The 27,754-nt window shown below is 39.5% G+C and overlaps 31 non-coding genes across 31 annotated transcripts; all 31 read right to left on the reverse strand.

Annotated features, from left to right (window-relative positions):
* Positions 1-1,212: 1,212 nt before the first annotated feature.
* trnae-uuc lies at positions 1,213-1,284 on the reverse strand. Its single transcript has one exon. It is a non-coding gene; the product is annotated as a tRNA-Glu (tRNA).
* A 1,254-nt stretch (positions 1,285-2,538) lies between these two features.
* Positions 2,539-2,610, reverse strand: trnae-uuc. Its single transcript has one exon. It is a non-coding gene; the product is annotated as a tRNA-Glu (tRNA).
* A 1,269-nt stretch (positions 2,611-3,879) lies between these two features.
* Positions 3,880-3,951, reverse strand: trnae-uuc. Its single transcript has one exon. It is a non-coding gene; the product is annotated as a tRNA-Glu (tRNA).
* Positions 3,952-4,161: 210 nt separating this feature from the next.
* trnar-acg lies at positions 4,162-4,234 on the reverse strand. Its single transcript has one exon. It is a non-coding gene; the product is annotated as a tRNA-Arg (tRNA).
* Positions 4,235-5,218: 984 nt separating this feature from the next.
* Positions 5,219-5,290, reverse strand: trnae-uuc. The gene has a single exon. It is a non-coding gene; the product is annotated as a tRNA-Glu (tRNA).
* A 205-nt stretch (positions 5,291-5,495) lies between these two features.
* Positions 5,496-5,568, reverse strand: trnar-acg. Its single transcript has one exon. It is a non-coding gene; the product is annotated as a tRNA-Arg (tRNA).
* Positions 5,569-6,552: 984 nt separating this feature from the next.
* On the reverse strand, positions 6,553-6,624 carry trnae-uuc. The gene has a single exon. It is a non-coding gene; the product is annotated as a tRNA-Glu (tRNA).
* A 205-nt stretch (positions 6,625-6,829) lies between these two features.
* Positions 6,830-6,902, reverse strand: trnar-acg. The gene has a single exon. It is a non-coding gene; the product is annotated as a tRNA-Arg (tRNA).
* Positions 6,903-7,494: 592 nt separating this feature from the next.
* Positions 7,495-7,567, reverse strand: trnar-acg. Its single transcript has one exon. It is a non-coding gene; the product is annotated as a tRNA-Arg (tRNA).
* Positions 7,568-9,216: 1,649 nt separating this feature from the next.
* trnae-uuc lies at positions 9,217-9,288 on the reverse strand. Its single transcript has one exon. It is a non-coding gene; the product is annotated as a tRNA-Glu (tRNA).
* A 210-nt stretch (positions 9,289-9,498) lies between these two features.
* trnar-acg lies at positions 9,499-9,571 on the reverse strand. Its single transcript has one exon. It is a non-coding gene; the product is annotated as a tRNA-Arg (tRNA).
* Positions 9,572-10,555: 984 nt separating this feature from the next.
* Positions 10,556-10,627, reverse strand: trnae-uuc. The gene has a single exon. It is a non-coding gene; the product is annotated as a tRNA-Glu (tRNA).
* A 1,268-nt stretch (positions 10,628-11,895) lies between these two features.
* trnae-uuc lies at positions 11,896-11,967 on the reverse strand. Its single transcript has one exon. It is a non-coding gene; the product is annotated as a tRNA-Glu (tRNA).
* Positions 11,968-12,178: 211 nt separating this feature from the next.
* trnar-acg lies at positions 12,179-12,251 on the reverse strand. Its single transcript has one exon. It is a non-coding gene; the product is annotated as a tRNA-Arg (tRNA).
* Positions 12,252-13,235: 984 nt separating this feature from the next.
* trnae-uuc lies at positions 13,236-13,307 on the reverse strand. The gene has a single exon. It is a non-coding gene; the product is annotated as a tRNA-Glu (tRNA).
* Positions 13,308-13,517: 210 nt separating this feature from the next.
* trnar-acg lies at positions 13,518-13,590 on the reverse strand. The gene has a single exon. It is a non-coding gene; the product is annotated as a tRNA-Arg (tRNA).
* A 984-nt stretch (positions 13,591-14,574) lies between these two features.
* On the reverse strand, positions 14,575-14,646 carry trnae-uuc. The gene has a single exon. It is a non-coding gene; the product is annotated as a tRNA-Glu (tRNA).
* Positions 14,647-15,914: 1,268 nt separating this feature from the next.
* trnae-uuc lies at positions 15,915-15,986 on the reverse strand. Its single transcript has one exon. It is a non-coding gene; the product is annotated as a tRNA-Glu (tRNA).
* Positions 15,987-16,197: 211 nt separating this feature from the next.
* On the reverse strand, positions 16,198-16,270 carry trnar-acg. The gene has a single exon. It is a non-coding gene; the product is annotated as a tRNA-Arg (tRNA).
* A 984-nt stretch (positions 16,271-17,254) lies between these two features.
* On the reverse strand, positions 17,255-17,326 carry trnae-uuc. The gene has a single exon. It is a non-coding gene; the product is annotated as a tRNA-Glu (tRNA).
* A 205-nt stretch (positions 17,327-17,531) lies between these two features.
* Positions 17,532-17,604, reverse strand: trnar-acg. Its single transcript has one exon. It is a non-coding gene; the product is annotated as a tRNA-Arg (tRNA).
* Positions 17,605-18,588: 984 nt separating this feature from the next.
* Positions 18,589-18,660, reverse strand: trnae-uuc. The gene has a single exon. It is a non-coding gene; the product is annotated as a tRNA-Glu (tRNA).
* A 210-nt stretch (positions 18,661-18,870) lies between these two features.
* On the reverse strand, positions 18,871-18,943 carry trnar-acg. The gene has a single exon. It is a non-coding gene; the product is annotated as a tRNA-Arg (tRNA).
* Positions 18,944-19,927: 984 nt separating this feature from the next.
* trnae-uuc lies at positions 19,928-19,999 on the reverse strand. Its single transcript has one exon. It is a non-coding gene; the product is annotated as a tRNA-Glu (tRNA).
* A 210-nt stretch (positions 20,000-20,209) lies between these two features.
* trnar-acg lies at positions 20,210-20,282 on the reverse strand. Its single transcript has one exon. It is a non-coding gene; the product is annotated as a tRNA-Arg (tRNA).
* Positions 20,283-21,266: 984 nt separating this feature from the next.
* trnae-uuc lies at positions 21,267-21,338 on the reverse strand. Its single transcript has one exon. It is a non-coding gene; the product is annotated as a tRNA-Glu (tRNA).
* A 218-nt stretch (positions 21,339-21,556) lies between these two features.
* trnar-acg lies at positions 21,557-21,629 on the reverse strand. Its single transcript has one exon. It is a non-coding gene; the product is annotated as a tRNA-Arg (tRNA).
* A 983-nt stretch (positions 21,630-22,612) lies between these two features.
* trnae-uuc lies at positions 22,613-22,684 on the reverse strand. Its single transcript has one exon. It is a non-coding gene; the product is annotated as a tRNA-Glu (tRNA).
* Positions 22,685-22,894: 210 nt separating this feature from the next.
* On the reverse strand, positions 22,895-22,967 carry trnar-acg. Its single transcript has one exon. It is a non-coding gene; the product is annotated as a tRNA-Arg (tRNA).
* A 1,262-nt stretch (positions 22,968-24,229) lies between these two features.
* Positions 24,230-24,302, reverse strand: trnar-acg. Its single transcript has one exon. It is a non-coding gene; the product is annotated as a tRNA-Arg (tRNA).
* A 984-nt stretch (positions 24,303-25,286) lies between these two features.
* trnae-uuc lies at positions 25,287-25,358 on the reverse strand. Its single transcript has one exon. It is a non-coding gene; the product is annotated as a tRNA-Glu (tRNA).
* Between the last annotated feature and the right edge of the window lie 2,396 nt (positions 25,359-27,754).

Raw genomic sequence — 27,754 nt, forward strand, 5'->3', positions numbered from 1 at the left:
GTAATTACAAGCTACATCTTTTTCTCTAGAGATGTTGGAGAAATGTCCAGATGAAAATCAGTCTAAAATGATGTTTGAAGTAGAGAACATGCCAGAAGCACTGAAAAGTATACAGTATCAATCCCGGCTTGATTTCAATCAATTAAATTAAGTATCGAGCCAGCCATGAGTCGAACCTAGAATCTTCTGATCCGTAGTCAGACACGTTATCCATTGCGCCACTGGCCCCACGTCTAAGCTGAAGTCAGGTCACAGCTAGACCAGTGTACACAGTCATTGTGTCTGTCAACAACAAGGTTCCTTGGTTTTCTGTTTCAGATGCATATCTTAATTTGATCCTCCTGTTGTTGCATGAATTTTACTGAAGAGCAAGAAATGCAAACTTGAAGTGTATTCAATGTTTAAAAAGTCTTGTAAATTATGAATCTACAAAACATGTCACATTTGCTGTTGCTGAGGGAATATTGTTGTGTTGTGTGATTCTGCTGCCAGTTAAAATGTAGTATCTGTTCTTACACAAGTGCATCCCAAATGACAAGATGTTCTTTCCCATACTGGGAGTTCAACCCGGGCGAAAACCAGAAATACTAAAAGCCAGACCATATGGGAAGACAATTACTTTAAAAAAACATCACAGACAAATCCATAAACGTTGAAATGATGCTTGTTGTAATTACAAGCTCCATCTTTTTCTCAGCGATGTTGGAGAAAAGTCCCATATAAAATCAGTCTAAAATGTGTTTGAATCGAGAACTGCCAGACACAATGAAAAGTATACAGTATTTTTCCCAGCTTGATTTTGGTCAAATAAATCTAGTTTTGAGCCAAACAGGAGTCAAATATTCAATCTTCTGACCTGTTATCAGACACGTTATCCATTGCGCCACTGGCCGCACAGCCAAGCTGAAGTCAGGACACACCTAGGCCAGTGTACACAGTCATAGCTTCTGTCACCGACAAGGTTCCTTGGGATTTCTGTTACAGATGCAAATCTTAATTTGATCCTCCTGTTGTTGCATGAATTTTACTGCAGAGCAAGAAATGCAGCAATGAAGTGTATTCAACGTTTAAAATGCCTTGTATAATTTGAATCTACATAACATGTCACATTTCCTGTTGCTGAGGGAATATTGTTGTGTTGTGTGAAACTGCTGCCAGTTAAAATGCAGTATCTGTTGTTACACAAGTGCATCCCAAACAACAAGATATTCTTTCCCATACCGGGAGTTGAACCCGGGCCACCTGGGTGAAAACCAGGAATCCTAACCGCTAGACCATATGGGAAGACACATACTTAAAATACACATCACAGACAAATCTTTAAATGTTGACATTATGCCTTTTGGATTAAAAGCTACATCTTTTTTTCTCTGAGATGTTGGGGAATGTCCAGATGAAATCAGTCTAAAATGAGTTTGAAGTGAGAACAGCCAGAAGCACTGAAGAGTATACAGTATCAATGCCGGCTTGATTTCAATCAATTAAATTAAGTATCAAGCCAGCCAGGAGTCGAACATATAATCTTCTGATCCGTAGTCAGACACGTTATCCACTGCGCCACTGGCCCCACGTCTAAGCTGAAGTCAGGTCACAGCTAGACTAGTGTACACAGTCATTGTGTCTGTCAACAAAAAGGTTCCTTGGTTTTCTGTTTCAGATGCATATCTTAATTTGATCCTCCTGTTGTTGCATGAATTTTACTGAAGAGCAAGAAATGCAAACTTGAAGTGTATTCAATGTTTAAAAAGTCTTGTAAATTATGAATCTACAAAACATGTCACATTTGCTGTTGCTGAGGGAATATTGTTGTGTTGTGTGATTCTGCTGCCAGTTAAAATGTGGTATCTGTTCTTACACAAGTGCATCCCAAATGACAAGATGTTCTTTCCCATACTGGGAGTTCAACCCGGGCGAAAACCAGGAATCCTAAAAGCCAGACCATATGGGAAGACAGTTACTTAAAAAAACATCACAGACAAATCCATAAACGTTGAAATTATGCTTGTTGTATTACAAGCTCCATCTTTTTCTCAGAGATGTTGGAGAAAAGTCCCATATAAAATCAGTCTAAAATGTGTTTGAATCGAGAACTGCCAGACACAATGAAAAGTACACAGTATTTTTCCCAGCTTGATTTTGGTCAAATAAATCTAGTTTTGAGCCAAACAGGAGTCAAATATTCAATCTTCTGACCTGTTATCAGACACGTTATCCATTGCGCCACTGGCCGCACAGCCAAGCTGAAGTCAGGACACACCTAGGCCAGTGTACACAGTCATAGCTTCTGTCACCGACAAGGTTCCTTGGGATTTCTGTTACAGATGCAAATCTTAATTTGATCCTCCTGTTGTTGCATGAATTTTACTGCAGAGCAAGAAATGCAGCCATGAAGTGTATTCAACGTTTAAAAAGCCTTGTATAATTTGAATCTACATAACATGTCACATTTCCTGTTGCTGAGGGAATATTGTTGTGTTGTGTGAAACTGCTACCAGTATCTGTTGTTACACAAGTGCATCCTAAACGACAAGCTTTTCTTTCCCATACCAGGAGTTGAACCCGGGCCACCTGGGTGAAAACCAGGAATCCTAACCGCTAGACCATATGGGAAGACACATACTTAAAATACACATCACAGACAAATCTTTAAATGTTGACATTATGCCTGTTGAATTAAAAGCTACATCTTTTTTTTCTCTGAGATGTTGGGGAATGTCCAGATGAAATCAGTCTAAAATGAGTTTGAAGTGAGAACAGCCAGAAGCACTGAAAAGTATACAGTATCAATCCCGGCTTGATTTCAATCAATTAAAATTAAGTATCGAGGCAGCAAGGAGTCGAACCTAGAATCTTCTGATCCGTATTCAGACATGTTATCCATTGCGCCACTGGCCCCACGTCTAAGCTGAAGTCAGGTCACAGCTAGACCAGTGTACACAGTCATTGCGTCTGTCAACAACAAGGTTCCTTGGTTTTCTGTTTCAGATGCATATCTTAATTTGATCCTCCTGTTGTTGCATGAATTTTACTGCAGAGCAAGAAATGCAAACTTGAAGTGTATTCAATGTTTAAAAAGTCTTGTAAATTATGAATCTACAAAACATGTCACATTTGCTGTTATTGAGGGAATATTGTTGTGTTGTGTGATTCTGCTGCCAGTTAAAATGTGGTATCTGTTCTTACACAAGTGCATCCCAAATGACAAGATGTTCTTTCCCATACTGGGAGTTCAACCCGGGCGAAAACCAGGAATCCTAAAAGCCAGACCATATGGGAAGACAGTTACTTTAAAAAAACATCACAGACAAATCCATAAACGTTGAAATGATGCTTGTTGTAATTACAAGCTCCATCTTTTTCTCAGAGATGTTGGAGAAAAGTCCCATATAAAATCAGTCTAAAATGTGTTTGAATCGAGAACTGCCAGACACAATGAAAAGTATACAGTATTTTTCCCAGCTTGATTTTGGTCAAATAAATCTAGTTTTGAGCCAAACAGGAGTCAAATATTCAATCTTCTGACCTGTTATCAGACACGTTATCCATTGCGCCACTGGCCGCACAGCCAAGCTGAAGTCAGGACACACCTAGGCCAGTGTACACAGTCATAGCTTCTGTCACCGACAAGGTTCCTTGGGATTTCTGTTACAGATGCAAATCTTAATTTGATCCTCCTGTTGTTGCATGAATTTTACTGCAGAGCAAGAAATGCAGCAATGAAGTGTATTCAACGTTTAAAATGCCTTGTATAATTTGAATCTACATAACATGTCACATTTCCTGTTGCTGAGGGAATATTGTTGTGTTGTGTGAAACTGCTGCCAGTTAAAATGCAGTATCTGTTGTTACACAAGTGCATCCCAAACAACAAGATATTCTTTCCCATACCGGGAGTTGAACCCGGGCCACCTGGGTGAAAACCAGGAATCCTAACCGCTAGACCATATGGGAAGACACATACTTAAAATACACATCACAGACAAATCTTTAAATGTTGACATTATGCCTTTTGGATTAAAAGCTACATCTTTTTTTCTCTGAGATGTTGGGGAATGTCCAGATGAAATCAGTCTAAAATGAGTTTGAAGTGAGAACAGCCAGAAGCACTGAAAAGTATACAGTATCAATCCCGGCTTGATTTCAATCAATTAAATTAAGTATCGAGCCAGCCAGGAGTCGAACCTAGAATCTTCTGATCCGTAGTCAGACACGTTATCCATTGCGCCACTGGCCCCACGTCTAAGCTGAAGTCAGGTCACAGCTAGACCAGTGTACACAGTCATTGTGTCTGTCAACAACAAGGTTCCTTGGTTTTCTGTTTCAGATGCATATCTTAATTTGATCCTCCTGTTGTTGCATGAATTTTACTGAAGAGCAAGAAATGCAAACTTGAAGTGTATTCAATGTTTAAAAAGTCTTGTAAATTATGAATCTACAAAACATGTCACATTTGCTGTTGCTGAGGGAATATTGTTGTGTTGTGTGATTCTGCTGCCAGTTAAAATGTGGTATCTGTTCTTACACAAGTGCATCCCAAATGACAAGATGTTCTTTCCCATACTGGGAGTTCAACCTGGGCGAAAACCAGAAATCCTAAAAGCCAGACCATATGGGAAGACAATTACTTTAAAAAAACATCACAGACAAATCCATAAACGTTGAAATGATGCTTGTTGTAATTACAAGCTCCATCTTTTTCTCAGCGATGTTGGAGAAAAGTCCCATATAAAATCAGTCTAAAATGTGTTTGAATCGAGAACTGCCAGACACAATGAAAAGTATACAGTATTTTTCCCAGCTTGATTTTGGTCAAATAAATCTAGTTTTGAGCCAAACAGGAGTCAAATATTCAATCTTCTGACCTGTTATCAGACACGTTATCCATTGCGCCACTGGCCGCACAGCCAAGCTGAAGTCAGGACACACCTAGGCCAGTGTACACAGTCATAGCTTCTGTCACCGACAAGGTTCCTTGGGATTTCTGTTACAGATGCAAATCTTAATTTGATCCTCCTGTTGTTGCATGAATTTTACTGCAGAGCAAGAAATGCAGCAATGAAGTGTATTCAACGTTTAAAATGCCTTGTATAATTTGAATCTACATAACATGTCACATTTCCTGTTGCTGAGGGAATATTGTTGTGTTGTGTGAAACTGCTGCCAGTTAAAATGCAGTATCTGTTGTTACACAAGTGCATCCCAAACAACAAGATATTCTTTCCCATACCGGGAGTTGAACCCGGGCCACCTGGGTGAAAACCAGGAATCCTAACCGCTAGACCATATGGGAAGACACATACTTAAAATACACATCACAGACAAATCTTTAAATGTTGACATTATGCCTTTTGGATTAAAAGCTACATCTTTTTTTCTCTGAGATGTTGGGGAATGTCCAGATGAAATCAGTCTAAAATGAGTTTGAAGTGAGAACAGCCAGAAGCACTGAAAAGTATACAGTATCAATCCCGGCTTGATTTCAATCAATTAAATATCGAGTCAGCCAGGAGTCGAACCTAGAATCTTCTGATCCGTAGTCAGACACGTTATCCATTGCGCCACTGGCCCCACGTCTAAGCTGAAGTCAGGTCACAGCTAGACCAGTGTACACAGTCATTGTGTCTGTCAACAACAAGGTTCCTTGGTTTTCTGTTTCAGATGCATATCTTAATTTGATCCTCCTGTTGTTGCATGAATTTTACTGAAGAGCAAGAAATGCAAACTTGAAGTGTATTCAATGTTTAAAAAGTCTTGTAAATTATGAATCTACAAAACATGTCACATTTGCTGTTGCTGAGGGAATATTGTTGTGTTGTGTGATTCTGCTGCCAGTTAAAATGTGGTATCTGTTCTTACACAAGTGCATCCCAAATGACAAGATGTTCTTTCCCATACTGGGAGTTCAACCCGGGCGAAAACCAGAAATCCTAAAAGCCAGACCATATGGGAAGACAATTACTTTAAAAAAACATCACAGACAAATCCATAAACGTTGAAATGATGCTTGTTGTAATTACAAGCTCCATCTTTTTCTCAGCGATGTTGGAGAAAAGTCCCATATAAAATCAGTCTAAAATGTGTTTGAATCGAGAACTGCCAGACACAATGAAAAGTATACAGTATTTTTCCCAGCTTGATTTTGGTCAAATAAATCTAGTTTTGAGCCAAACAGGAGTCAAATATTAAATCTTCTGACCTGTTATCAGACACGTTATCCATTGCGCCACTGGCCGCACAGCCAAGCTGAAGTCAGGACACACCTAGGCCAGTGTACACAGTCATAGCTTCTGTCACCGACAAGGTTCCTTGGGATTTCTGTTACAGATGCAAATCTTAATTTGATCCTCCTGTTGTTGCATGAATTTTACTGCAGAGCAAGAAATGCAGCAATGAAGTGTATTCAACGTTTAAAATGCCTTGTATAATTTGAATCTACATAACATGTCACATTTCCTGTTGCTGAGGGAATATTGTTGTGTTGTGTGAAACTGCTGCCAGTTAAAATGCAGTATCTGTTGTTACACAAGTGCATCCCAAACAACAAGATATTCTTTCCCATACCGGGAGTTGAACCCAGGCCACCTGGGTGAAAACCAGGAATCCTAACCGCTAGACCATATGGGAAGACACATACTTAAAATACACATCACAGACAAATCTTTAAATGTTGACATTATGCCTTTTGGATTAAAAGCTACATCTTTTTTTCTCTGAGATGTTGGGGAATGTCCAGATGAAATCAGTCTAAAATGAGTTTGAAGTGAGAACAGCCAGAAGCACTGAAAAGTATACAGTATCAATCCCGGCTTGATTTCAATCAATTAAATATCGAGTCAGCCAGGAGTCGAACCTAGAATCTTCTGATCCGTAGTCAGACACGTTATCCATTGCGCCACTGGCCCCACGTCTAAGCTGAAGTCAGGTCACAGCTAGACCAGTGTACACAGTCATTGTGTCTGTCAACAACAAGGTTCCTTGGTTTTCTGTTTCAGATGCATATCTTAATTTGATCCTCCTGTTGTTGCATGAATTTTACTGAAGAGCAAGAAATGCAAACTTGAAGTGTATTCAATGTTTAAAAAGTCTTGTAAATTATGAATCTACAAAACATGTCACATTTGCTGTTGCTGAGGGAATATTGTTGTGTTGTGTGATTCTGCTGCCAGTTAAAATGTGGTATCTGTTCTTACACAAGTGCATCCCAAATGACAAGATGTTCTTTCCCATACAGGGAGTTCAACCCGGGCGAAAACCAGAAATCCTAAAAGCCAGACCATATGGGAAGACAGTTACTTTAAAAAAACATCACAGACAAATCCATAAACGTTGAAATGATGCTTGTTGTAATTACAAGCTCCATCTTTTTCTCAGCGATGTTGGAGAAAAGTCCCATATAAAATCAGTCTAAAATGTGTTTGAATCGAGAACTGCCAGAAGCACTGAAAAGTATACAGTATCAATCCCGGCTTGATTTCAATCAATTAAATTAAGTATCGAGCCAGCCAGGAGTCGAACCTAGAATCTTCTGATCCGTAGTCAGACACGTTATCCATTGCGCCACTGGCCCCACGTCTAAGCTGAAGTCAGGTCACAGCTAGACCAGTGTACACAGTCATTGTGTCTGTCAACAACAAGGTTCCTTGGTTTTCTGTTTCAGATGCATATCTTAATTTGATCCTCCTGTTGTTGCATGAATTTTACTGCAGAGCAAGAAATGCAAACTTGAAGTGTATTCAATGTTTAAAAAGTCTTGTAAATTATGAATCTACAAAACATGTCACATTTTCTGTTGCTGAGGGAATATTGTTGTGTTGTGTGATTCTGCTGCCAGTTAAAATGTGGTATCTGTTCTTACACAAGTGCATCCCAAATGACAAGATGTTCTTTCCCATACTGGGAGTTGAACCCGGGCGAAAAACAGGAATCCTAAAAGCCAGACCATATGGGAAGACAGTTACTTTAAAAAAACATCACAGACAAATCCATAAACGTTGAAATTATGCTTGTTGTAATTACAAGCTCCATCTTTTTCTCAGAGATGTTGGAGAAAAGTCCCATATAAAATCAGTCTAAAATGTGTTTGAATCGAGAACTGCAAGACACAATGAAAAGTATACAGTATTTTTCCCAGCTTGATTTTGGTCAAATAAATCTAGTTTTGAGCCAAACAGGAGTCAAATATTCAATCTTCTGACCTGTTATCAGACACGTTATCCATTGCGCCACTGGCCGCACAGCCAAGCTGAAGTCAGGACACACCTAGGCCAGTGTACACAGTCATAGCTTCTGTCACCGACAAGGTTCCTTGGGATTTCTGTTACAGATGCAAATCTTAATTTGATCCTCCTGTTGTTGCATGAATTTTACTGCAGAGCAAGAAATGCAAACTTGAAGTGTATTCAATGTTTAAAAAGTCTTGTAAATTATGAATCTACAAAACATGTCACATTTGCTGTTGCTGAGGGAATATTGTTGTGTTGTGTGATTCTGCTGCCAGTTAAAATGTGGTATCTGTTCTTACACAAGTGCATCCCAAATGACAAGATGTTCTTTCCCATACTGGGAATTCAACCCGGGCGAAAACCAGGAATCCTAAACGCCAGACCATATGGGAAGACAGTTACTTAAAAAAAACATCACAGACAAATCCATAAACGTTGAAATGATGCTTGTTGTAATTACAAGCTCCATCTTTTTCTCTGAGATGTTGGAGAAAAGTCCCATATAAAATCAGTCTAAAATGTGTTTGAATCGAGAACTGCCAGACACAATGAAAAGTATACAGTATTTTTCCCAGCTTGATTTTGGTCAAATAAATATAGTTTTGAGCCAAACAGGAGTCAAATATTCAATCTTCTGACCTGTTATCAGACACGTTATCCATTGCGCCACTGGCCGCACAGCCAAGCTGAAGTCAGGACACACCTAGGCCAATGTACACAGTCATAGCTTCTGTCACCGACAAGGTTCCTTGGGATTTCTGGAAAGATGCAAATCTTAATTTGATCCTCCTGTTGTTGCATGGATTTTACTGCAGAGCAAGAAATGCAGCCATGAAGTGTATTCAACGTTTAAAATGCCTTGTATAATTCGAATCTACATAACATGTCACATTTCCTGTTGCTGAGGGAATATTGTTGTGTTGTGTGAAACTGCTGCCAGTTAAAATGCAGTATCTGTTGTTACACAAGTGCATCCCAAACAACAAGATATTCTTTCCCATACCGGGAGTTGAACCCGGGCCACCTGGGTGAAAACCAGGAATCCTAACCGCTAGACCATATGGGAAGACACATACTTAAAATACACATCACAGACAAATCTTTAAATGTTGACATTATGCCTGTTGGATTAAAAGCTACATCTTTTTTTCTCTGAGATGTTGGGGAATGTCCAGATGAAATCAGTCTAAAATGAGTTTGAAGTGAGAACAGCCAGAAGCACTGAAAAGTATACAGTATCAATCCCGGCTTGATTTCAATAAATTAAATTAAGTATCGAACCAGCCAGGAGTCGAACCTAGAATCTTCTGATCCGTAGTCAGACACGTTATCCATTGCGCCACTGGCCCCACGTCTAAGCTGAAGTCAAGTCACAGCTAGACCAGTGTACACAGTCATTGTGTCTGTCAACAACAAGGTTCCTTGGTTTTCTGTTTCAGATGCATATCTTAATTTGATCCTCCTGTTGTTGCATGAATTTTACTGCAGAGCAAGAAATGCAAACTTGAAGTGTATTCAATGTTTAAAAAGTCTTGTAAATTATGAATCTACAAAACATGTCACATTTGCTGTTGCTGAGGGAATATTGTTGTGTTGTGTGATTCTGCTGCCAGTTAAAATGTGGTATCTGTTCTTACACAAGTGCATCCCAAATGACAAGATGTTCTTTCCCATACTGGGAGTTCAACCCGGGCGAAAACCAGGAATCCTAAAAGCCAGACCATATGGGAAGACAGTTACTTTAAAAAAACATCACAGACAAATCCATAAACGTTGAAATGATGCTTGTTGTAATTACAAGCTCCATCTTTTTCTCAGCGATGTTGGAGAAAAGTCCCATATAAAATCAGTCTAAAATGTGTTTGAATCGAGAACTGCCAGACACAATGAAAAGTATACAGTATTTTTCCCAGCTTGATTTTGGTCAAATAAATCTAGTTTTGAGCCAAACAGGAGTCAAATATTCAATCTTCTGACCTGTTATCAGACACGTTATCCATTGCGCCACTGGCCGCACAGCCAAGCTGAAGTCAGGACACACCTAGGCCAGTGTACACAGTCATAGCTTCTGTCACCGACAAGGTTCCTTGGGATTTCTGTTACAGATGCAAATCTTAATTTGATCCTCCTGTTGTTGCATGAATTTTACTGCAGAGCAAGAAATGCAGCAATGAAGTGTATTCAACGTTTAAAATGCCTTGTATAATTTGAATCTACATAACATGTCACATTTCCTGTTGCTGAGGGAATATTGTTGTGTTGTGTGAAACTGCTGCCAGTTAAAATGCAGTATCTGTTGTTACACAAGTGCATCCCAAACAACAAGATATTCTTTCCCATACCGGGAGTTGAACCCGGGCCACCTGGGTGAAAACCAGGAATCCTAACCGCTAGACCATATGGGAAGACACATACTTAAAATACACATCACAGACAAATCTTTAAATGTTGACATTATGCCTGTTGGATTAAAAGCTACATCTTTTTTTCTCTGAGATGTTGGGGAATGTCCAGATGAAATCAGTCTAAAATGAGTTTGAAGTGAGAACAGCCAGAAGCACTGAAAAGTATACAGTATCAATCCCGGGCTTGATTTCAATAAATTAAATTAAGTATCAAACCAGCCAGGAGTCGAAGCTAGAATCTTCTGATCCGTAGTCAGACACGTTATCCATTGCGCCACTGGCCCCACGTCTAAGCTGAAGTCAAGTCACAGCTAGACCAGTGTACACAGTCATTGTGTCTGTCAACAACAAGGTTCCTTGGTTTTCTGTTTCAGATGCATATCTTAATTTGATCCTCCTGTTGTTGCATGAATTTTACTGAAGAGCAAGAAATGCAAACTTGAAGTGTATTCAATGTTTAAAAAGTCTTGTAAATTATGAATCTACAAAACATGTCACATTTGCTGTTGCTGAGGGAATATTGTTGTGTTGTGTGATTATGCTGCCAGTTAAAATGTGGTATCTGTTCTTACACAAGTGCATCCCAAATGACAAGATGTTCTTTCCCATACTGGGAGTTCAACCCGGGCGAAAACCAGGAATCCTAAAAGCCAGACCATATGGGAAGACAGTTACTTTAAAAAAACATCACAGACAAATCCATAAACGTTGAAATGATGCTTGTTGTAATTACAAGCTCCATCTTTTTCTCAGCGATGTTGGAGAAAAGTCCCATATAAAATCAGTCTAAAATGTGTTTGAATCGAGAACTGCCAGACACAATGAAAAGTATACAGTATTTTTCCCAGCTTGATTTTGGTCAAATAAATCTAGTTTTGAGCCAAACAGGAGTCAAATATTCAATCTTCTGACCTGTTATCAGACACGTTATCCATTGCGCCACTGGCCGCACAGCCAAGCTGAAGTCAGGACACACCTAGGCCAGTGTACACAGTCATAGCTTCTGTCACCGACAAGGTTCCTTGGGATTTCTGTTACAGATGCAAATCTTAATTTGATCCTCCTGTTGTTGCATGAATTTTACTGCAGAGCAAGAAATGCAGCAATGAAGTGTATTCAACGTTTAAAATGCCTTGTATAATTTGAATCTACATAACATGTCACATTTCCTGTTGCTGAGGGAATATTGTTGTGTTGTGTGAAACTGCTGCCAGTTAAAATGCAGTATCTGTTGTTACACAAGTGCATCCCAAACAACAAGATATTCTTTCCCATACCGGGAGTTGAACCCGGGCCACCTGGGTGAAAACCAGGAATCCTAACCGCTAGACCATATGGGAAGACACATACTTAATATACACATCACAGACAAATCTTTAAATGTTGACATTATGCCTGTTGGATTAAAAGCTACATCTTTTTTTCTCTGAGATGTTGGGGAATGTCCAGATGAAATCAGTCTAAAATGAGTTTGAAGTGAGAACAGCCAGAAGCACTGAAAAGTATACAGTATCAATCCCGGGCTTGATTTCAATAAATTAAATTAAGTATCGAACCAGCCAGGAGTCGAACCTAGAATCTTCTGATCCGTAGTCAGACACGTTATCCATTGCGCCACTGGCCCCACGTCTAAGCTGAAGTCAGGTCACAGCTAGACCAGTGTACACAGTCATTGTGTCTGTCAACAACAAGGTTCCTTGGTTTTCTGTTTCAGATGCATATCTTAATTTGATCCTCCTGTTGTTGCATGAATTTTACTGAAGAGCAAGAAATGCAAACTTGAAGTGTATTCAATGTTTAAAAAGTCTTGTAAATTATGAATCTACAAAACATGTCACATTTGCTGTTGCTGAGGGAATATTGTTGTGTTGTGTGATTCTGCTGCCAGTTAAAATGTGGTATCTGTTCTTACACAAGTGCATCCCAAATGACAAGATGTTCTTTCCCATACTGGGAGTTCAACCCGGGCGAAAACCAGAAATCCTAAAAGCCAGACCATATGGGAAGACAATTACTTTAAAAAAACATCACAGACAAATCCATAAACGTTGAAATGATGCTTGTTGTAATTACAAGCTCCATCTTTTTCTCAGCGATGTTGGAGAAAAGTCCCATATAAAATCAGTCTAAAATGTGTTTGAATCGAGAACTGCCAGACACAATGAAAAGTATACAGTATTTTTCCCAGCTTGATTTTGGTCAAATAAATCTAGTTTTGAGCCAAACAGGAGTCAAATATTCAATCTTCTGACCTGTTATCAGACACGTTATCCATTGCGCCACTGGCCGCACAGCCAAGCTGAAGTCAGGACACACCTAGGCCAGTGTACACAGTCATAGCTTCTGTCACCGACAAGGTTCCTTGGGATTTCTGTTACAGATGCAAATCTTAATTTGATCCTCCTGTTGTTGCATGAATTTTACTGCAGAGCAAGAAATGCAGCAATGAAGTGTATTCAACGTTTAAAATGCCTTGTATAATTCGAATCTACATAACATGTCACATTTCCTGTTGCTGAGGGAATATTGTTGTGTTGTGTGAAACTGCTGCCAGTTAAAATGCAGTATCTGTTGTTACACAAGTGCATCCCAAACAACAAGATATTCTTTCCCATACCGGGAGTTGAACCCGGGCCACCTGGGTGAAAACCAGGAATCCTAACCGCTAGACCATATGGGAAGACACATACTTAAAATACACATCACAGACAAATCTTTAAATGTTGACATTATGCCTGTTGGATTAAAAGCTACATCTTTTTTTCTCTGAGATGTTGGGGAATGTCCAGATGAAATCAGTCTAAAATGAGTTTGAAGTGAGAACAGCCAGAAGCACTGAAAAGTATACAGTATCAATCCCGGCTTGATTTCAATAAATTAAATTAAGTATCGAACCAGCCAGGAGTCGAACCTAGAATCTTCTGATCCGTAGTCAGACACGTTATCCATTGCGCCACTGGCCCCACATCTAAGCTGAAGTCAAGTCACAGCTAGACCAGTGTACACAGTCATTGTGTCTGTCAACAACAAGGTTCCTTGGTTTTCTGTTTCAGATGCATATCTTAATTTGATCCTCCTGTTGTTGCATGAATTTTACTGAAGAGCAAGAAATGCAAACTTGAAGTGTATTCAATGTTTAAAAAGTCTTGTAAATTATGAATCTACAAAACATGTCACATTTGCTGTTGCTGAGGGAATATTGTTGTGTTGTGTGATTCTGCTGCCAGTTAAAATGTGGTATCTGTTCTTACACAAGTGCATCCCAAATGACAAGATGTTCTTTCCCATACTGGGAGTTCAACCCGGGCGAAAACCAGGAATCCTAAAAGCCAGACCATATGGGAAGACAGTTACTTTAAAAAAACATCACAGACAAATCCATAAACGTTGAAATGATGCTTGTTGTAATTACAAGCTCCATCTTTTTCTCAGCGATGTTGGAGAAAAGTCCCATATAAAATCAGTCTAAAATGTGTTTGAATCGAGAACTGCCAGACACAATGAAAAGTATACAGTATTTTTCCCAGCTTGATTTTGGTCAAATAAATCTAGTTTTGAGCCAAACAGGAGTCAAATATTCAATCTTCTGACCTGTTATCAGACACGTTATCCATTGCGCCACTGGCCGCACAGCCAAGCTGAAGTCAGGACACACCTAGGCCAGTGTACACAGTCATAGCTTCTGTCACCGACAAGGTTCCTTGGGATTTCTGTTACAGATGCAAATCTTAATTTGATCCTCCTGTTGTTGCATGAATTTTACTGCAGAGCAAGAAATGCAGCAATGAAGTGTATTCAACGTTTAAAATGCCTTGTATAATTTGAATCTACATAACATGTCACATTTCCTGTTGCTGAGGGAATATTGTTGTGTTGTGTGAAACTGCTGCCAGTTAAAATGCAGTATCTGTTGTTACACAAGTGCATCCCAAACAACAAGATATTCTTTCCCATACCGGGAGTTGAACCCGGGCCACCTGGGTGAAAACCAGGAATCCTAACCGCTAGACCATATGGGAAGACACATACTTAAAATACACATCACAGACAAATCTTTAAATGTTGACATTATGCCTGTTGGATTAAAAGCTACATCTTTTTTTCTCTGAGATGTTGGGGAATGTCCAGATGAAATCAGTCTAAAATGAGTTTGAAGTGAGAACAGCCAGAAGCACTGAAAAGTATACAGTATCAATCCCGGGCTTGATTTCAATAAATTAAATTAAGTATCAAACCAGCCAGGAGTCGAAGCTAGAATCTTCTGATCCGTAGTCAGACACGTTATCCATTGCGCCACTGGCCCCACGTCTAAGCTGAAGTCAAGTCACAGCTAGACCAGTGTACACAGTCATTGTGTCTGTCAACAACAAGGTTCCTTGGTTTTCTGTTTCAGATGCATATCTTAATTTGATCCTCCTGTTGTTGCATGAATTTTACTGAAGAGCAAGAAATGCAAACTTGAAGTGTATTCAATGTTTAAAAAGTCTTGTAAATTATGAATCTACAAAACATGTCACATTTGCTGTTGCTGAGGGAATATTGTTGTGTTGTGTGATTCTGCTGCCAGTTAAAATGTGGTATCTGTTCTTACACAAGTGCATCCCAAATGACAAGATGTTCTTTCCCATACTGGGAGTTCAACCCGGGCGAAAACCAGGAATCCTAAAAGCCAGACCATATGGGAAGACAGTTACTTTAAAAAAACATCACAGACAAATCCATAAACGTTGAAATGATGCTTGTTGTAATTACAAGCTCCATCTTTTTCTCAGCGATGTTGGAGAAAAGTCCCATATAAAATCAGTCTAAAATGTGTTTGAATCGAGAACTGCCAGACACAATGAAAAGTATACAGTATTTTTCCCAGCTTGATTTTGGTCAAATAAATCTAGTTTTGAGCCAAACAGGAGTCAAATATTCAATCTTCTGACCTGTTATCAGACACGTTATCCATTGCGCCACTGGCCGCACAGCCAAGCTGAAGTCAGGACACACCTAGGCCAGTGTACACAGTCATAGCTTCTGTCACCGACAAGGTTCCTTGGGATTTCTGTTACAGATGCAAATCTTAATTTGATCCTCCTGTTGTTGCATGAATTTTACTGCAGAGCAAGAAATGCAGCAATGAAGTGTATTCAACGTTTAAAATGCCTTGTATAATTTGAATCTACATAACATGTCACATTTCCTGTTGCTGAGGGAATATTGTTGTGTTGTGTGAAACTGCTGCCAGTTAAAATGCAGTATCTGTTGTTACACAAGTGCATCCCAAACAACAAGATATTCTTTCCCATACCGGGAGTTGAACCCGGGCCACCTGGGTGAAAACCAGGAATCCTAACCGCTAGACCATATGGGAAGACACATACTTAATATACACATCACAGACAAATCTTTAAATGTTGACATTATGCCTGTTGGATTAAAAGCTACATCTTTTTTTCTCTGAGATGTTGGGGAATGTCCAGATGAAATCAGTCTAAAATGAGTTTGAAGTGAGAACAGCCAGAAGCACTGAAAAGTATACAGTATCAATCCCGGGCTTGATTTCAATAAATTAAATTAAGTATCGAACCAGCCAGGAGTCGAACCTAGAATCTTCTGATCCGTAGTCAGACACGTTATCCATTGCGCCACTGGCCCCACGTCTAAGCTGAAGTCAGGTCACAGCTAGACCAGTGTACACAGTCATTGTGTCTGTCAACAACAAGGTTCCTTGGTTTTCTGTTTCAGATGCATATCTTAATTTGATCCTCCTGTTGTTGCATGAATTTTACTGAAGAGCAAGAAATGCAAACTTGAAGTGTATTCAATGTTTAAAAAGTCTTGTAAATTATGAATCTACAAAACATGTCACATTTGCTGTTGCTGAGGGAATATTGTTGTGTTGTGTGATTCTGCTGCCAGTTAAAATGTGGTATCTGTTCTTACACAAGTGCATCCCAAATGACAAGATGTTCTTTCCCATACTGGGAGTTCAACCCGGGCGAAAACCAGAAATCCTAAAAGCCAGACCATATGGGAAGACAATTACTTTAAAAAAACATCACAGACAAATCCATAAACGTTGAAATGATGCTTGTTGTAATTACAAGCTCCATCTTTTTCTCAGCGATGTTGGAGAAAAGTCCCATATAAAATCAGTCTAAAATGTGTTTGAATCGAGAACTGCCAGACACAATGAAAAGTATACAGTATTTTTCCCAGCTTGATTTTGGTCAAATAAATCTAGTTTTGAGCCAAACAGGAGTCAAATATTCAATCTTCTGACCTGTTATCAGACACGTTATCCATTGCGCCACTGGCCGCACAGCCAAGCTGAAGTCAGGACACACCTAGGCCAGTGTACACAGTCATAGCTTCTGTCACCGACAAGGTTCCTTGGGATTTCTGTTACAGATGCAAATCTTAATTTGATCCTCCTGTTGTTGCATGAATTTTACTGCAGAGCAAGAAATGCAGCAATGAAGTGTATTCAACGTTTAAAATGCCTTGTATAATTTGAATCTACATAACATGTCACATTTCCTGTTGCTGAGGGAATATTGTTGTGTTGTGTGAAACTGCTGCCAGTTAAAATGCAGTATCTGTTGTTACACAAGTGCATCCCAAACAACAAGATATTCTTTCCCATACCGGGAGTTGAACCCGGGCCACCTGGGTGAAAACCAGGAATCCTAACCGCTAGACCATATGGGAAGACACATACTTAAAATACACATCACAGACAAATCTTTAAATGTTGACATTATGCCTTTTGGATTAAAAGCTACATCTTTTTTTCTCTGAGATGTTGGGGAATGTCCAGATGAAATCAGTCTAAAATGAGTTTGAAGTGAGAACAGCCAGAAGCACTGAAAAGTATACAGTATCAATCCCGGCTTGATTTCAATCAATTAAATATCGAGCCAGCCAGGAGTCGAACCTAGAATCTTCTGATCCGTAGTCAGACACGTTATCCATTGCGCCACTGGCCCCACGTCTAAGCTGAAGTCAGGTCACAGCTAGACCAGTGTACACAGTCATTGTGTCTGTCAACAACAAGGTTCCTTGGTTTTCTGTTTCAGATGCATATCTTAATTTGATCCTCCTGTTGTTGCATGAATTTTACTGAAGAGCAAGAAATGCAAACTTGAAGTGTATTCAATGTTTAAAAAGTCTTGTAAATTATGAATCTACAAAACATGTCACATTTGCTGTTGCTGAGGGAATATTGTTGTGTTGTGTGATTCTGCTGCCAGTTAAAATGTGGTATCTGTTCTTACACAAGTGCATCCCAAATGACAAGATGTTCTTTCCCATACAGGGAGTTCAACCCGGGCGAAAACCAGAAATCCTAAAAGCCAGACCATATGGGAAGACAGTTACTTTAAAAAAACATCACAGACAAATCCATAAACGTTGAAATGATGCTTGTTGTAATTACAAGCTCCATCTTTTTCTCAGCGATGTTGGAGAAAAGTCCCATATAAAATCAGTCTAAAATGTGTTTGAATCGAGAACTGCCAGACACAATGAAAAGTATACAGTATTTTTCCCAGCTTGATTTTGGTCAAATAAATCTAGTTTTGAGCCAAACAGGAGTCAAATATTCAATCTTCTGACCTGTTATCAGACACGTTATCCATTGCGCCACTGGCCGCACAGCCAAGCTGAAGTCAGGACACACCTAGGCCAGTGTACACAGTCATAGCTTCTGTCACCGACAAGGTTCCTTGGGATTTCTGTTACAGATGCAAATCTTAATTTGATCCTCCTGTTGTTGCATGAATTTTACTGCAGAGCAAGAAATGCAGCAATGAAGTGTATTCAACGTTTAAAATGCCTTGTATAATTTGAATCTACATAACATGTCACATTTCCTGTTGCTGAGGGAATATTGTTGTGTTGTGTGAAACTGCTGCCAGTTAAAATGCAGTATCTGTTGTTACACAAGTGCATCCCAAACAACAAGATATTCTTTCCCATACCGGGAGTTGAACCCGGGCCACCTGGGTGAAAACCAGGAATCCTAACCGCTAGACCATATGGGAAGACACATACTTAAAATACACATCACAGACAAATCTTTAAATGTTGACATTATGCCTTTTGGATTAAAAGCTACATCTTTTTTTCTCTGAGATGTTGGGGAATGTCCAGATGAAATCAGTCTAAAATGAGTTTGAAGTGAGAACAGCCAGAAGCACTGAAAAGTATACAGTATCAATCCCGGCTTGATTTCAATAAATTAAATTAAGTATCAAGCCAGCCAGGAGTCGAACCTAGAATCTTCTGATCCGTAGTCAGACACGTTATCCATTGCGCCACTGGCCCCACTTCTAAGCTGAAGTCAGGTCACAGCTAGACCAGTGTACACAGTCATTGTGTCTGTCAACAACAAGGTTCCTTGGTTTTCTGTTTCAGATGCATATCTTAATTTGATCCTCCTGTTGTTGCATGAATTTTACTGAAGAGCAAGAAATGCAAACTTGAAGTGTATTCAATGTTTAAAAAGTCTTGTAAATTATGAATCTACAAAACATGTCACATTTGCTGTTGCTGAGGGAATATTGTTGTGTTGTGTGATTCTGCTGCCAGTTAAAATGTGGTATCTGTTCTTACACAAGTGCATCCCAAATGACAAGATGTTCTTTCCCATACAGGGAGTTCAACCCGGGCGAAAACCAGAAATCCTAAAAGCCAGACCATATGGGAAGACAGTTACTTTAAAAAAACATCACAGACAAATCCATAAACGTTGAAATGATGCTTGTTGTAATTACAAGCTCCATCTTTTTCTCAGCGATGTTGGAGAAAAGTCCCATATAAAATCAGTCTAAAATGTGTTTGAATCGAGAACTGCCAGACACAATGAAAAGTATACAGTATTTTTCCCAGCTTGATTTTGGTCAAATAAATCTAGTTTTGAGCCAAACAGGAGTCAAATATTCAATCTTCTGACCTGTTATCAGACACGTTATCCATTGCGCCACTGGCCGCACAGCCAAGCTGAAGTCAGGACACACCTAGGCCAGTGTACACAGTCATAGCTTCTGTCACCGACAAGGTTCCTTGGGATTTCTGTTACAGATGCAAATCTTAATTTGATCCTCCTGTTGTTGCATGAATTTTACTGCAGAGCAAGAAATGCAGCAATGAAGTGTATTCAACGTTTAAAATGCCTTGTATAATTTGAATCTACATAACATGTCACATTTCCTGTTGCTGAGGGAATATTGTTGTGTTGTGTGAAACTGCTGCCAGTTAAAATGCAGTATCTGTTGTTACACAAGTGCATCCCAAACAACAAGATATTCTTTCCCATACCGGGAGTTGAACCCGGGCCACCTGGGTGAAAACCAGGAATCCTAACCGCTAGACCATATGGGAAGACACATACTTAAAATACACATCACAGACAAATCTTTAAATGTTGACATTATGCCTTTTGGATTAAAAGCTACATCTTTTTTTCTCTGAGATGTTGGGGAATGTCCAGATGAAATCAGTCTAAAATGAGTTTGAAGTGAGAACAGCCAGAAGCACTGAAAAGTATACAGTATCAATCCCGGCTTGATTTCAATAAATTAAATTAAGTATCGAGCCAGCCAGGAGTTGAACCTAGAATCTTCTGATCCGTAGTCAGACACGTTATCCATTGCGCCACTGGCCCCACGTCTAAGCTGAAGTCAGGTCACAGCTAGACCAGTGTACACAGTCATTGTGTCTGTCAACAACAAGGTTCCTTGGTTTTCTGTTTCAGATGCATATCTTAATTTGATCCTCCTGTTGTTGCATGAATTTTACTGAAGAGCAAGAAATGCAAACTTGAAGTGTATTCAATGTTTAAAAAGTCTTGTAAATTATGAATCTACAAAACATGTCACATTTGCTGTTGCTGAGGGAATATTGTTGTGTTGTGTGATTCTGCTGCCAGTTAAAATGTGGTATCTGTTCTTACACAAGTGCATCCCAAATGACAAGATGTTCTTTCCCATACTGGGAGTTCAACCCGGGCGAAAACCAGAAATCCTAAAAGCCAGACCATATGGGAAGACAGTTACTTTAAAAAAACATCACAGACAAATCCATAAACGTTGAAATGATGCTTGTTGTAATTACAAGCTCCATCTTTTTCTCAGCGATGTTGGAGAAAAGTCCCATATAAAATCAGTCTAAAATGTGTTTGAATCGAGAACTGCCAGACACAATGAAAAGTATACAGTATTTTTCCCAGCTTGATTTTGGTCAAATAAATCTAGTTTTGAGCCAAACAGGAGTCAAATATTCAATCTTCTGACCTGTTATCAGACACGTTATCCATTGCGCCACTGGCCGCACAGCCAAGCTGAAGTCAGGACACACCTAGGCCAGTGTACACAGTCATAGCTTCTGTCACCGACAAGGTTCCTTGGGATTTCTGTTACAGATGCAAATCTTAATTTGATCCTCCTGTTGTTGCATGAATTTTACTGCAGAGCAAGAAATGCAGCAATGAAGTGTATTCAACGTTTAAAATGCCTTGTATAATTTGAATCTACATAACATGTCACATTTCCTGTTGCTGAGGGAATATTGTTGTGTTGTGTGAAACTGCTGCCAGTTAAAATGCAGTATCTGTTGTTACACAAGTGCATCCCAAACAACAAGATATTCTTTCCCATACCGGGAGTTGAACCCAGGCCACCTGGGTGAAAACCAGGAATCCTAACCGCTAGACCATATGGGAAGACACATACTTAAAATACTAAAATACACATCACAGACAAATCTTTAAATGTTGACATTATGCCTTTTGGATTAAAAGCTACATCTTTTTTTCTCTGAGATGTTGGGGAATGTCCAGATGAAATCAGTCTAAAATGAGTTTGAAGTGAGAACAGCCAGAAGCACTGAAGAGTATACAGTATCAATGCCGGCTTGATTTCAATCAATTAAATTAAGTATAGAGCCAGCCAGGAGTCGAACCTAGAATCTTCTGATCCGTAGTCAGACACGTTATCCATTGCGCCACTGGCCCCACGTCTAAGCTGAAGTCAGGTCACAGCTAGACTAGTGTACACAGTCATTGTGTCTGTCAACAACAAGGTTCCTTGGTTTTCTGTTTCAGATGCATATCTTAATTTGATCCTCCTGTTGTTGCATGAATTTTACTGAAGAGCAAGAAATGCAAACTTGAAGTGTATTCAATGTTTAAAAAGTCTTGTAAATTATGAATCTACAAAACATGTCACATTTGCTGTTGCTGAGGGAATATTGTTGTGTTGTGTGATTCTGCTGCCAGTTAAAATGTGGTATCTGTTCTTACACAAGTGCATCCCAAATGACAAGATGTTCTTTCCCATACTGGGAGTTCAACCCGGGCGAAAACCAGGAATCCTAAAAGCCAGACCATATGGGAAGACAGTTACTTAAAAAAACATCACAGACAAATCCATAAACGTTGAAATTATGCTTGTTGTATTACAAGCTCCATCTTTTTTCTCAGAGATGTTGGAGAAAAGTCCCATATAAAATCAGTCTAAAATGTGTTTGAATCGAGAACTGCCAGACACAATGAAAAGTACACAGTATTTTTCCCAGCTTGATTTTGGTCAAATAAATCTAGTTTTGAGCCAAACAGGAGTCAAATATTCAATCTTCTGACCTGTTATCAGACACGTTATCCATTGCGCCACTGGCCGCACAGCCAAGCTGAAGTCAGGACACACCTAGGCCAGTGTACACAGTCATAGCTTCTGTCACCGACAAGGTTCCTTGGGATTTCTGTTACAGATGCAAATCTTAATTTGATCCTCCTGTTGTTGCATGAATTTTACTGCAGAGCAAGAAATGCAGCAATGAAGTGTATTCAACGTTTAAAATGCCTTGTATAATTTGAATCTACATAACATGTCACATTTCCTGTTGCTGAGGGAATATTGTTGTGTTGTGTGAAACTGCTACCAGTTAAAATGCAGTATCTGTTGTTACACAAGTGCATCCCAAACGACAAGCTTTTCTTTCCCATACCGGGAGTTGAACCCGGGCCACCTGGGTGAAAACCAGGAATCCTAACCGCTAGACCATATGGGAAGACACATACTTAAAATACACATCACAGACAAATCTTTAAATGTTGACATTATGCCTGTTGGATTAAAAGCTACATCTTTTTTTCTCTGAGATGTTGGGGAATGTCCAGATGAAATCAGTCTAAAATGAGCTTGAAGTGAGAACAGCCAGAAGCACTGAAAAGTATTCAGTGTCAATCCCAGCTTGATTTCAATCAATTAAATTAAGTATTGAGCCAGCCAGGAGTCGAACCTAGAATCTTCTGATCCGTAGTCAGACACGTTATCCATTGCGCCACTGGCCCCACGTCTAAGCTGAAGTCAGGTCACAGCTAGACCAGTGTACACAGTCATTGCGTCTGTCAACAACAAGGTTCCTTGGTTTTCTGTTTCAGATGCATATCTTAATTTGATCCTCCTGTTGTTGCATGAATTTTACTGCAGAGCAAGAAATGCAAACTTGAAGTGTATTCAATGTTTAAAAAGTCTTGTAGATTACGAATCTACAATACATGTCACATTTGCTGTTGCTGAGGGAATATTGTTGTGTTGTGTGATTCTGCTGCCAGTTAAAATGTGGTATCTGTTCTTACACAAGTGCATCCCAAATGACAAGATGTTCTTTCCCATACTGGGAGTTCAACCCGGGCGAAAACCAGGAATCCTAAACGCCAGACCATATGGGAAGACAGTTACTTAAAAAAACATCACAGACAAATCCATAAACGTTGAAATGATGCAAGTTGTAATTACAAGCTCCATCTTTTTCTCAGAGATGTTGGAGAAAAGTCCCATATAAAATCAGTCTAAAATGTGTTTGAATCGAGAACTGCCAGACACAATGAAAAGTATACAGTATTTTTCCCAGCTTGATTTTGGTCAAATAAATCTAGTTTTGAGCCAAACAGGAGTCAAATATTCAATCTTCTGACCTGTTATCAGACACGTTATCCATTGCGCCACTGGCCGGACAGCCAAGCTGAAGTCAGGACACACCTAGGCCAGTGTACACAGTCATAGCTTCTGTCACCGACAAGGTTCCTTGGGATTTCTGTTACAGATGCAAATCTTAATTTGATCCTCCTGTTGTTGCATTAATTTTACTGCAGAGCAAGAAATGCAGCAATGAAGTGTATTCAACGTTTAAAATGCCTTGTATAATTTGAATCTACATAACATGTCACATTTCCTGTTGCTGAGGGAATATTGTTGTGTTGTGTGAAACTGCTGTCAGTTAAAATGCAGTATCTGTTGTTACACAAGTGCATCCCAAACGACACGAAATTCTTTCCCATACCGGGAGTTGAACCCGGGCCACCTGGGTGAAAACCAGGACCAACCACTAGACCATATGGGAAGACACATACTTAAAATACACATCACAGACAAATCTTTAAATGTTGACATTATGCCTGTTGGATTAAAAGCTACATCTTTTTTTCTCTGAGATGTTGGGGAATGTCCAGATGAAATCAGTCTAAAATGAGGTTGAAGTGAGAACAGCCAGAAGCACTGAAAAGTATTCAGTGTCAATCCCGGCTTGATTTCAATCAATTAAATTAAGTATCGAGCCAGCCAGGAGTCGAACCTAGAATCTTCTGATCCGTAGTCAGACACGTTATCCATTGCGCCACTGGCCCCACGTCTAAGCTGAAGTCAGGTCACAACTAGACCAGTGTACACAGTCATTGCGTCTGTCAACAACAAGGTTCCTTGGTTTTCTGTTTCAGATGCATATCTTCATTTGATCCTCCTGTTGTTGCATGAATTTTACTGCAGAGCAAGAAATGCAAACTTGAAGTGTATTCAATGTTTAAAAAGTCTTGTAGATTACGAATCTACAATACATGTCACATTTGCTGTTGCTGAGGGAATATTGTTGTGTTGTGTGATTCTGCTGCCAGTTAAAATGTGGTATCTGTTCTTACACAAGTGCATCCCAAATGACAAGATGTTCTTTCCCATACTGGGAGTTCAACCCGGGCGAAAACCAGGAATCCTAAACGCCAGACCATATGGGAAGACAATTACTTTAAAAAAACATCACAGACAAATCCATAAACGTTGAAATGATGCAAGTTGTAATTACAAGCTCCATCTTTTTCTCAGAGATGTTGGAGAAAAGTCCCATATAAAATCAGTCTAAAATGTGTTTGAATCGAGAACTGCCAGACACAATGAAAAGTATACAGTATTTTTCCCAGCTTGATTTTGGTCAAATAAATCTAGTTTTGAGCCAAACAGGAGTCAAATATTCAATCTTCTGACCTGTTATCAGACACGTTATCCATTGCGCCACTGGCCGCACAGTCAAGCTGAAGTCAGGACACACCTAGGCCAGTGTACACAGTCATAGCTTCTGTCACCGACAAGGTTCCTTGGGATTTCTGTTACAGATGCAAATCTTAATTTGATCCTCCTGTTGTTGCATGAATTTTACTGCAGAGCAAGAAATGCAGCCATGAAGTGTATTCAACGTTTAAAATGCCTTGTAAAATTTGAATCTACATAACATGTCACATTTCCTGTTGCTGAGGGAATATTGTTGTGTTGTGTGAAACTGCTGCCAGTTAAAATGCAGTATCTGTTGTTACACAAGTGCATCCCAAACGACAAGATATTCTTTCCCATACCGGGAGTTGAACCCGGGCCACCTGGGTGAAAACCAGGAATCCTAACCACTAGACCATATGGGAAGACACATACTTAAAATACACATCACAGACAAATCTTTAAATGTTGACATTATGCCTGTTGGATTAAAAGCTACATCTTTTTTTCTCTGAGATGTTGGGGAATGTCCAGATGAAATCAGTCTAAAATGAGTTTGAAGTGAGAACAGCCAGAAGCACTGAAAAGTATACAGTATCAATCCCGGCTTGATTTCAATAAATTAAATTAAGTATCGAGCCAGCCAGGAGTCGAAACTAGAATCTTCTGATCCGTAGTCAGACACGTTATCCATTGCGCCACTGGCCCCACGTCTAAGCTGAAGTCAAGTCACAGCTAGACTAGTGTACACAGTCATTGTGTCTGTCAACAACAAGGTTCCTTGGTTTTCTGTTTCAGATGCATATCTTAATTTGATCCTCCTGTTGTTGCATGAATTTTACTGAAGAGCAAGAAATGCAAACTTGAAGTGTATTCAATGTTTAAAAAGTCTTGTAAATTATGAATCTACAAAACATGTCACATTTGCTGTTGCTGAGGGAATATTGTTGTGTTGTGTGATTCTGCTGCCAGTTAAAATGTGGTATCTGTTCTTACACAAGTGCATCCCAAATGACAAGATGTTCTTTCCCATACTGGGAGTTCAACCCGGGCGAAAACCAGGAATCCTAAAAGCCAGACCATATGGGAAGACAGTTACTTTAAAAAAACATCACAGACAAATCCATAAACGTTGAAATGATGCTTGTTGTAATTACAAGCTCCATCTTTTTCTCAGCGATGTTGGAGAAAAGTCCCATATAAAATCAGTCTAAAATGTGTTTGAATCGAGAACTGCCAGACACAATGAAAAGTATACAGTATTTTTCCCAGCTTGATTTTGGTCAAATAAATCTAGTTTTGAGCCAAACAGGAGTCAAATATTCAATCTTCTGACCTGTTATCAGACACGTTATCCATTGCGCCACTGGCCGCACAGTCAAGCTGAAGTCAGGACACACCTAGGCCAGTGTACACAGTCATAGCTTCTGTCACCGACAAGGTTCCTTGGGATTTCTGTTACAGATGCAAATCTTAATTTGATCCTCCTGTTGTTGCATGAATTTTACTGCAGAGCAAGAAATGCAGCAATGAAGTGTATTCAACGTTTAAAAAGCCTTGTATAATTTGAATCTACATAACATGTCACATTTCCTGTTGCTGAGGGAATATTGTTGTGTTGTGTGAAACTGCTGCCAGTTAAAATGCAGTATCTGTCTTTACACAAGTGCATCCCAAACGACAAGAAATTCTTTCCCATACCGGGAGTTGAACCCGGGCCACCTGGGTGAAAACCAGGACCAACCACTAGACCATATGGGAAGACACATACTTAAAATACACATCACAGACAAATCTTTAAATGTTGACATTATGCCTGTTGGATTAAAAGCTACATCTTTTTTTCTCTGAGATGTTGGGGAATGTCCAGATGAAATCAGTCTAAAATGAGCTTGAAGTGAGAACAGCCAGAAGCACTGAAAAGTATTCAGTGTCAATCCCGGCTTGATTTCAATCAATTAAATTAAATATCGAGCCAGCCAGGAGTCGAAACTAGAATCTTCTGATCCGTAGTCAGACACGTTATCCATTGCGCCACTGGCCCCACGTCTAAGCTGAAGTCAAGTCACAGCTAGACCAGTGTACACAGTCATTGTGTCTGTCAACAACAAGGTTCCTTGGTTTTCTGTTTCAGATGCATATCTTAATTTGATCCTCCTGTTGTTGCATGAATTTTACTGAAGAGCAAGAAATGCAAACTTCAAGTGTATTCAATGTTTAAAAAGTCTTGTAAATTATGAATCTACAAAACATGTCACATTTGCTGTTGCTGAGGGAATATTGTTGTGTTGTGTGATTCTGCTGCCAGTTAAAATGTGGTATCTGTTCTTACACAAGTGCATCCCAAATGACAAGATGTTCTTTCCCATACTGGGAGTTCAACCCGGGCGAAAACCAGGAATCCTAAAAGCCAGACCATATGGGAAGACAGTTACTTTAAAAAAACATCACAGACAAATCCATAAACGTTGAAATGATGCTTGTTGTAATTACAAGCTCCATCTTTTTCTCAGCGATGTTGGAGAAAAGTCCCATATAAAATCAGTCTAAAATGTGTTTGAATCGAGAACTGCCAGACACAATGAAAAGTATACAGTATTTTTCCCAGCTTGATTTTGGTCAAATAAATCTAGTTTTGAGCCAAACAGGAGTCAAATATTCAATCTTCTGACCTGTTATCAGACACGTTATCCATTGCGCCACTGGCCGCACAGCCAAGCTGAAGTCAGGACACACCTAGGCCAATGTACACAGTCATAGCTTCTGTCACCGACAAGGTTCCTTGGGATTTCTGTTACAGATGCAAATCTTAATTTGATCC

The sequence above is a fragment of the Oncorhynchus mykiss genome, unplaced genomic scaffold, assembly GCF_013265735.2.
Source record: "Oncorhynchus mykiss isolate Arlee unplaced genomic scaffold, USDA_OmykA_1.1 un_scaffold_304, whole genome shotgun sequence".
Classification (NCBI taxonomy): domain Eukaryota; kingdom Metazoa; phylum Chordata; class Actinopteri; order Salmoniformes; family Salmonidae; genus Oncorhynchus; species Oncorhynchus mykiss.